This window comes from Vipera berus, assembly GCF_964194415.1.
Source record: "Vipera berus genome assembly, chromosome: 13".
Lineage (NCBI taxonomy): Eukaryota > Metazoa > Chordata > Lepidosauria > Squamata > Viperidae > Vipera > Vipera berus.
Genome location: NC_138216.1, coordinates 5,936,777 through 5,947,121, shown reverse-complemented (window position 1 = coordinate 5,947,121; position 10,345 = coordinate 5,936,777).

The window sequence follows — 10,345 nt, the reverse complement described above, 5'->3', positions numbered from 1 at the left end:
AGACGGGGACTTCTTGTCACTCCCGCTCAGCACCACCCACTTTGCAGGGCTGTTGTTGAGGGGAAAACAGAAGAGGAGCAAGGAGTATTTATATATTCACGCTGCCTCAAGTTACCTATAAAATAATAAGGGCCTGATAAAAATCGAATACGTAAACAAATGAAGTTTCTCCGGGAAAAAAACCCAAGAGGCTCCTTTTTACGCTGACATTCCCCCCCTCCCCCTGGTGGGTTTCCACGTTTGATGCTGCTCCTAAGTCCGGGCTAGGCAACCTCGGTTCTTTGATGACTCGTGGACTTCAACTCCCAGAATTCCTGAGCCAGCATGGGGGAAACTTTGGCCCCTTCATGACTCGTGGACTTCAACTCCCAGAATTCCTCAGCCAGCATGGGAGAACTATGGCCCCTTCATGACTCATGGACTTCAACTCCCAGAATTCCTGAGCCAGCCTGGCTCAGCTTGGAAACCTCTCCCTTTTCCCTCAGCATGGCTGGCTCAGAAATTCTGGGAGTTGAAGTCCACGAGTCGTAAAGCGGCCTAGGCCTAGGCCGGGGGAAGGAAACCTTGGCTCTTTTATGACTCGTGGACTTCAACTCCCAGAATTCCTGAGCCAGCATGGGGGAACTATGGCCCCTTCATGACTTGTGGACTTCAACTCCTAGAATTCCTCAGCCAGCCTGGCTCAGCTTGGAAACCTCTCCCTTTCCCCTCAGCGTGGCTGGCTCAGGAATTCTGGGAGCTGAAGTCCACGAGTCATCAAAGAGCCAAGGTTGCCTGCCTACCCCTGTCCTAAATAGCACCGACTGCGTTTTCCCCATCCTGGCTCCATCCTCATCGGGAAGATGGTTGGAGCGCAGCCAGAAAGCGGCTTGGTTTCTTTTGCGCTTCACGGATAGATGGGAGACTTGCAGGACGCTGCCGAGAAAAGAGGGCAGGGCGGGGTAAAGATAATAATAAGAACATTGTGCCATATTCAGACGGCCTGGCCTTGCGTTCAAACCCGCTGGGCCTTGAAAGGAAATCACCCACGTTTTGGTGTGGTTTCCTGTGTGCCGTCTGCCCACAGCCAGCTGGTTCCCGGGGGCATCTGACTCAGGTGACAATCGCCCCTTCAGTAAGCTGGCATTGCCAAGTTTCGGGGAATGTCATCTTGCGAGAGAGCTTTTTGTGCCCTCCTCCTCCTCCTCCTCCTCCTCCTCCTCATTCTCTACTCCAAAGAATTTCTCTCCGGCTTCCAGCCTCACCCCCTCTGTCGTCTCCAAACCCTTCAACGCGGCTGCTATTGACTTGGTTTTCGCGAACAGATTTCGGGAAGTGGGTGGCGGTACGTCGAGTGTTCGCCCAAGCTGATTTCCCACTGTTAAGGAATTTGTTGTGCAGAGGTCTCCTTGTGCTACCAAAGAGTTGCACAGACAAGGAAGGGTACTGAGAGCAGCAAGAGTCACACAAGAGTACACTGAGTTGTAAAAGCAAAAAGTAGTTTACTTTTGAGGTGGTGTAAGAACAAAAATGCACAGTCAAAAATAAACAGTCCAGGTCATACACAATAGCAAAGGTCCAAGAAGTAATCCAAAATACAAAGTCTTCTTACCGGTCCAGGGGTCAATACACAGTTCAGGTTTACAACAGTAGTAAACCAACAGCAGAGCAAAAACAGTAATAGTAGAGATCAGTGAATTCAGAAAGAGAGAGAGAGAGAGAGAAGCTACGTTTCTAGCTTCCTCTTATGGCCATGAGAACACTTACACACCCATTGGCCAAGTAACATCTTAAAGACATAACAACATGGTTGATATATTTTCAACCCAACATTGTAGGCTAACACAATATGCCTAACACCCACCCCACCCCTTCTCCTTTTCGTATTCTCAAACACCTGTTCCGTAACAAGGAAGGCCCACCCAGCGTCTTTACTTTCTGAGGAGACTGAGGGAGGTCACAGCTTCCACCACACATCCTCACAACCTTCTACACAGAGGAACTATGGAGAGCACCCTGAGCAGTTGCATTACTGCCCGGTTGGGAAACGGCACCGTTTCGGATCGCAAAAACCCTACAGCGAATAGTGAGGATGGCAGAGAAGATCATCGGGGGAGGGGCTGCTCTTCCCTCTGTCGTGGATATTTACATCACACGTTGCATCCCTAAAGCCAGAAACATTGTGGCTGATTACACACACACCCCTCATACACACTCTTTTGCCATCTGGAAAGAGGTACAGGAGCATTGGGGCTGGGACATCCAGATTGTGTAACAGTTTCTTCCTACAAGCCATTAGAATTCTCAACACGAAGAAACCGTGCTGGTGATGACCTATAAAGCCCTAAATGGCTTGGGTCCGGTTTATTTGAGGGAACACCTGCTGCCGGCATCAACTCCCCATCGTCCTGTGCGCTCCCGCAGGGAGGGCCTTCTTAGGGTACCGCCGGTGAAGGATTGCCGGCGGGTGACTCCCAGAGAGGGGGCCTTCTCTGTGGGTGCGCCTGCCCTTTGGAACCAACTTCCTATGGAACTTAGGACTGCCCCCGACCTCCGTTCGTTCCGCCGGGACCTTAAAACTTGGCTCTTTGAGCTGTCTGGTCTAGACTGAGGGGTTTTTAATTGGGTTTTAAAGTTTTAATTTTGGGGGCTTAAATGTATTACTTGTTTTAAATTTATTTTAACTTTTGTCTTGTATGGTTTTAACTGCCCTGTAAACCTCCCTGAGTCCTACGGGAATAGGGCGGTATAGAAGTCAAATAAATAAATAAATAAATACTTGTATTTGTAATTTTTTACGTTTTTAGTTTAGAGTTATGTGTAATTTGTTGTTCTGCTCCTCTTTTGATTCGTGTCGTCTGATGTAGCACCTTGTTTCTGGGGAAAACGTCGTTTCGTTTCACTGTGTACTGTACTGTATATTGTTGAAATGACAATAAAGTCTACTGCTACTAATAATAATAATGCCTCCAACTCTGCCAGTCCCGTCACTGCTAGTTTTCAGTTGACCTTCCAGGGCTACGGTAACTTTGCACGGGCGAGTGGGCTTCGCCACTCCCTTTCTCCCGCCATTCCTTTGGTCCGAGGAAGGATATGAGACGATAGCCGCCTTCCAGCATTTGAGGAGCTACCCCAAAAGAAGAAGGGGGCGACAACCTGCTCCCCAAAGCACCCAGGAGCCCGACAAGAAGCAAGCGATGGACACTTACCAAGGAGAGATCCAACCTAGCACTGTGGAGGGATTTCCTGACTGTGGGAACAGTTAAATCAGAGCAGGGGGGTCCGGAAAAAGTCTCCTGCTTAGGCAAGGGTTGGATTGGGAAGACCTTCCAACTCTATTATTCTGTTCAGTCTTCCAATCTCTCAGGGGCTGCCCCAAAGAAGAGGGAGTCAAGCTCTTCTCCAAAGCGCCTGAAGGCAGGACAAGAAGCAACGGGTGGAAACTCATCAAGGAGAGGAGCAACCTAGAACTAAGGAGAAGTTTCCTGACCGTGAGGACAATTAATCAGTGGAACAACCTGTCTCCAGAAGTTGTGGGTGCTCCAACGCTGGAGGTTTTCAAGAAAAGACCGGACAGCCATTTGTCTGGAATAGTATAGGGCAGGGGTAGGCAACCTCGGCTCTTTTATGACTCATGGACTTCTCCCAGAATTCCTGAGTCAGCTGGCTCAGGAATTCTGAGAGTTGAAGTCCATGAGTCTTAAAAGAGCCGAGGTTGCCTACCCCCGGTAGGGTCTCCTGCTTGAACAGGAGGTTGGACTAGATGACCTCTGGGGTCCCTTCCAATTCTGTTAGTTTGTTATTCTGCTTCTGATTATCCCACCTCTTTGTTCCTACACCAGCTTGTGTAGCCCAAGAATTTCTTTTCAAGTCCCTGACTTCAGGTCGACTTCTAGGGCACAATGCTAAGGATGGCTACTGATTCCTCTCTCTTTGCTTGTTTATTAAAGAGGGCTTAATCTGTAAAGCAAACAGAAAGCCAGGGAGCGCATAAAATGGTTTCTAAAATTTTATTTATTTGCATCGTGGAATGATGATGCTCGTGTCTTTCTTCTCTCTCCTGAGGGTGGTGGTGGTGGTGAACAAGGTTTAAAACAAGCAGAGCGCAAGGAATAACATTAAAATGCAGCTTGAAATGAACTATGGAACAAAGATGAAGCATCGGAACCGCGAAATGCCAACAGAGTAACTTGGAATGACCTGTTGTTGTATTCAAATAAGGGACTAAAGGCCAATGGATTGAAAACTGAACAAATGAAAAAGGGGAGAGAAGAGGAATTTATGCTTGGGGTTTAGGCCGTGTCTACCCTGGATTGCAGGCATTTACAAGCACAGAAAAAGTATTGGGCTTATCTTAGTGTTTCTCAGCCTGGGCAATTTTAAGACGTGTGGACTTCAACTCCTAGAATTCCCCAGCCAGCCATGGATCTGGGAGAGGCAGATATTGACGTTTGAGGGTGTTAGAGGTACCGTCGCAGGTTGTAAGCTGTCGCAAGTAAAGCTGGCTTTTGCAATTGACCGATGGCGGTTGTGTCAATGCCGATGGTGCTCAAATGGTGCTTCGGTTGTTTTGGGATGGCACCCAAGGTGCCTAATTCCTACTGGTACTCCCCTCTGCTTTCTTCTGCCACAGCCACTCAATTTCTGTTTACAGGTCTTTGCGTTTGGTTATCCTTTCCAGTTCTTTCTCATAATTTTTTTTTAAAAGAGGATTTGTGTTCCTCTTTTTTTGCTGCAAAACCCTCTGCTCTTTCCCCTTTCCGACAGAATGGAGGAGAAGCCGCAGCCCCCTTGCCATCTGGGCCTGTCCAGTTTGCATGTTATTTTCCAGGCCTTCTCCTCCTCCTCCTCCTCCTCCTCCTCCTCCTCCTCCTCCTGCTTTGTCTCTGTTTTCCCTTTCTTTAATTCAACAGGCTCGGCAGAACAGCTGTCAAGCAGCTTGTCCATAAATGCCGAGCTGACACTCTTTGGCGTGTACGATGTGGGAAGCAACTCCAGAAAGAGATCCCAGACACACACACACACACCAAAAAATAATCAAATCCCAACCGTGTCCAAATGTCTCCACGTCACACCCCCCCCCCCCCCGTGTGTGTGTCTCCCTCCTGATTCAGGGAAGGGAACGTGCGGCAGAAACCTCAGCACAAGAAACCCCGCAGGCTGCAGCATTCGGCCCGTCAAGCCCAATGAACGTCAGGCCGCGCTTGGCATCTTCGATTTGCATCAACTGGCGGAGTTATCCACGAGGGGATCCGCACGCCAGGTTGGCGGGGTGACAGCAGATCAAGGGATCTGCACAAGGAGATCTCGGGGCAATTTTGCAGCAGATCGAGAGTCCTCCACCGAGGGAGGCAAGGTGAAATAATTCAAGGCGGCAGTCCCTAATTGTACTCATTTTGCCAAACGGTGCTTTGCCCGATTTTTAACACGTCCAGTTTTACAGTTTTACTATGGATTTTTTATATATATATATATATGCTGCTTTGGCTTTGGATCGGGAGGAGTCGCTTATCAAATGGGCGGTGGTGTAAAGAGAGAGAGAGAGAGAGAGAGAGAGAGAGAAACAGCCTTTGACGATCAGTTCTGACCTGCTTCTATTTTGGCCCTTTGCAAAGAAGTCTGTAGCGAGGCTGTAAATTAATTTAGCTGCCGTCCATAGCAAGCTCAGCTGTCTTTTGACATTCTTTCCTCCAGCAAAGCTTAGATAGTAAGAGATATTTGTTAAAATTATCTCTGGCCCTTCATTCAGGAGTTCAAGGCGCTGTGTGATACATCCCCTCTCCCCATTTTGTTTCCCATAACAACCCGGTGAAGCCTGGGCGAAAGGGACTCCGGGCAGACTTAACCGGCCACAGTTGAGCCCAAAGTTCCCGTTGCTAAGTGAGGTATCTGTTAAACGAACCTTGCCCCGTTTTGCAACCTTTCTCACCCTACGCGTTCAAGTGAATCCCTGCAGTTATTCGTTCAGTAAGACGGTTGTTAAGCGAATCTGCCGGGTCCAAAGAGGGGGGGGCCACGTGACACCGCGACTGTCATAAATGCGAGTCAGTGGCCAAGCTTCTGAATTTTGCTCACATGACCGCGGCGATGCTGCAACGGTCCTGTGAGAAACTGTCACAAGTCACTTTTCTCAGGACCGTGGTAACTTTGAACGGTCACTTAAATGAACTGCCATAAGGGGAGGACAACCTGGAGTCTGCGTTCCCTTGGGAAGTTTCTACGGTTGAAGGAGGACTAGAAATTGGCTCTTCTCCTAATCCAGCCCCATGACCGCTGCACACAGGAGCATCCCAAACAGAAGTTAGTTCTCAAATTGCGACCAACGTTGGGACGAGAATTTCCATTGCTAAGCAAGGTAGTTGTTAAGTGGCTCACGCCCAATTTTATGACCTTTTTTTTTGCTACGGTTGTTAAGCCATCAGTGCAGTCGTTAAGTGGAATCGCACCATCCTTCAGCAAATCCAGTTTCCTCCATCGACCTTGCTTGTCAGAAGCCAGCTGGGGAAGTTGCCAAAAGCGATCGCGTGACCCCACAGGCCATTGCAACGGTCACAAGTCCATGCCAGTTGCCGAGCCTCTGAATTTTGATCGTGTGACTGGGGATGCTGTGAAGCTGTAAGTGCGAGGGCCGGTTCTAAGAGCCTTTTTTCAACGCTGTCGTGGTTTCAAACGGCTGCTAAACCAAGGGCTGTAAGTCAAGGACTGCCGGCACTCGGGTGAATGAAGGTTGGTGACAAAAGACCCAAGAACAAGCAAAAGAAAAAAGAAAACGGCATCTGTGTTGACGTTTCATAGGAAACAAACTGTTCAGCAAATGGTTTCTTCCTACGTCTAAAGCTTGCTGGCAAAAATTTGGCTCCCGCCTGAGCCACATTTGATCTAGGCTTGGATAAAAGAAAATTTACAAATGCATGATTGAAAGGGCCTGGCTGGAGAACCGATAGAGGGGAACTAAAAGTTTCTCTCGGATCACTTGTACAAAGCAAAAATATGTGCCTAGTTCTGAGTTATTACAAAGGCAGAGTCATAGATTGGAATCTTCCTGTGGTGAAAAGGCATTTAAAAGCCCCTTTGCAAAAGCCTTCCGATAAATGAAGATTTAGTTTAATGAAGAGAAGGACGAGGGGGGGGGGACAGGATAGCAGCCTTCCAGTATCTCAGGGGCTGCTCCAAAGAAGAGGCAGTCAAGCTATTCTCCAAAGCCCCCGAAGGCAGGAGAAGAAGCAACGGATGGAAACTAGTCAAGGAGAGAAGCAACCTAGAACTAAGGAGAAACTTCCTGACAGTGAGAACAATTAACCAGCGGAACAACCTGCCTCCAGAAGCGGCGAATGCTCCAACACTGGAAGTTTTAAAAGAGAGACTGGACAGCCATTTGTCTGGAATAGTATAGGATTTCCTGCCCGAGCAGGGGGTTGGACTAGATGACCTCCAAGGTCCCTTCCAATTCTATTATTATTATTATTATTATTATTTTGATTACGTGACCTTGGGGAGGCTGCAGTGGCCGTAAGTGTGAAAAACGGTCACAAGTCCCTTTTTTCAGTGTCATTGTAACTTCGAAAAGTTGCTTGTACAAATAGTTGCAAGTTGAGGACTATCTGTAGGTAGTTTAGTTTTTTTTTTTAAAATCATCTGATATATCTAGCTTCTTTCCAAACCAGACCAGCCAAAACTGTCCCGTCAGGACCTCTTGCGTTTGATAGCTGCTCTTTGCTTGCAGCCGAAATTAACTTTATGCCTCTTTTAATAGCATGCAACCCTATGTGCAATTCCCTGAGCTAATCTCAATCCAGAGAAGATGGGATGTGCCCAGGCAGACAACTCTTAGCACACACATGTTTTTCTGGAAAACAGGGGGAAAAAACCATATGCGGGACGGAATTTAGCATCTCAAAGTAGCTGCAACAGCACCACGCCAAGGAATAAACAAAGTTCTGGTGATCATTCCCAAACAGTTCTCCAGCGTCGGGCATTTTGATCAAATTGCCTCGGTAGAAGCCACTAAGAACAAGATACCACGCTGATATCGATCGTAATTAACCTAGCTGCTCTCTCCTATTGTTAGATCTATCCATTCCCGTGGCTGAAAACTTTGCACAGGAAGGCAGCAAGCCATCCGCCAGCCGATGCCAAATCGGTCTGGGAAATCCAGTTTGCACACCAGCCAAGCACTTTCGCCGTATTGACGGATGCTCCGCAGGGAATGCTTAATTTTGCGCAAGCGACACACCCCGCACATTGGTTTGTCAGCCGATTCATCTTGGGGTGTCCCCAGCTGTCTCCTGCCACAAATAATCCATTCCCGCTTGCCCAGTCCACTCCCGCCCCTGCTGATTCGTCTTATTTTCATTCGGCCTCAAGTCAGTTGTTCATATTCCAGCAGAGCAAAATGGACCTGGGGTGACTCGGGCTGCTTCAGACTGGAAGGGGGTGAGGTCTCCCGTGACTGGCTTTCTGGACCCAAAGCCCTTCCCCATCGGACTTGAGTTACCGTATATACCTTCTGTTCCTACTTTAGTCTTGGATCAGTTTCCCCGCAACAGATCCTCGTGATTTTGAAAAACGAAGCCCGGCGCAGGCAGGGATGGAATTCATGCTGCAGTGTTAGGAAAGGCTTATATTTCTCCAGGAAAGAATGGCAGGAAGTAAACATCACAGGAGAGGGGGGGGGAAATGAAATGAAAAGCTGTTTCTCCCCAAAGATTGTGTGGATACAGGTGGTCCTGGACTTACGACCCTTTCTCACACTTACGACTTGCAGCTTCCCTGTGGTCACGTGATGACCATTTGGACGACTCCTATTTATGACGTGTTGCCGTGTTCCCCAGATCCCCTTTTGCGACCTTCCGACAAGCAAAGTCAAGGTTGGGGGGGGGGGGGGCAAGCCAGATTCATTCCACAGCCGTGTTGCTAATTTAACAACTGCAGCGATTCGCCTAACTGGCAAGAAAGGCCGTAAAATGGGACAAAAACCTGTGTCACAACTGCCTCGCTTAGCAACCGAAGTGGACGGCTGTTCATTTTCCCCTTCCCTCTTTCCGTGATACGACTTTAAATTAGGAGGGCTGGTAAGAAGCTACTTGTGACAAATTATTGGGTCCTTTTCGACAGAGAAGTTTCCAAGTTTGTTCATCTGATGGCCTTGCGGGGGATTAAAACTTGAATTATGAAAACAAGAAAGGGAGATCGAACAGTTGAAATGTACGGTATGTCTTCATCTCGACCTTCAAGCAAAGGATGGATCTTATTTTTTTGGCCCAAGCTGAGGAATTCAGAATATTGGAGAATTTTGTTTTGTTCCCAGGCAGAAATAAACACGGCTCGCAGTGCCTAAACAAATGACGACATCCTTCAGGACTGTTTCCTGCCTTGAATTTTGTGACACAATCCTCAGCATGAGTTCAAGTTTTGCTTTAGCTATGAAAGCCAGCTGGGTGACTTTGGGCCAATCACCAGGAGACTCTGAGTTCCAGTCCTGCCATTGGCATGAAGGCCAGCTAGTGACTTTGGACCAATCTCCAGAAGACTGTGAGTTCTAGTCCTGCCATAGGCATGCAGGCCAGATGGATCACTTTGGGCCATTATCTCTCTCTCTCTCACCTCACAGGGTTGTTGTTATGGGGAAAACATGAGGAAGAAGGTGTACTGGATATGTTGGCCGCCTTGAGCTATTTATAAAAATAATTAAGAGGGGGATATGCATACATAATAAAAATATATATTTCTTCTAGTCCTAGACCTCCCATTCCTTTGTCTCTGCTGCTCACCGAGAAGGAAGCCGGCCACATCATCCAAAGCTTCTGGAAAGGTTATCGGGTAAGACCCCCCCCGCCCCCTCTATATTAATTTTGCCAGAGGTTCCTTCTGTGCAACAGACTTTGGCTCAAGGGGAACCCCCTGCGTAGGGCTTCAACCGCAGGTGTGGCTCGGTGGGAGAAAAGATGCCGACAAGGGGAAACTCGGCTTTTGTTCCCCACCACGCTAGACTTCGTTCAAAAGCAGACGTGGTCATGGAGCCAGGAACATCTTCGAGTCATGTTGTCCCTTGTCTAGTCCAGAGTAGCGCTTTTTCCAACCTTGACAACTTTTTAAGACTTGTGGACTTCGACTCCCAGAATTCTGGGAATTGAAGTTCACATCTCTTAAAGCTGTGCAACATTGAGAAACGCTGGTCCGGATCGTCATTTAATGGACATGGCACGTTTCGTTGAGGAAAGAAGGAAGGATTCAGCAAATTGGGGGAGAAGAATAAGCAGAGAACAGGATGCTTGGTATTTGAAAAGTGGAAGGAGAAAAAGAGAATGTAGGAGAGAAGAATGAAGGCTAATTTGAAAACAAATCATAACAAAGAGATTGTTTTATG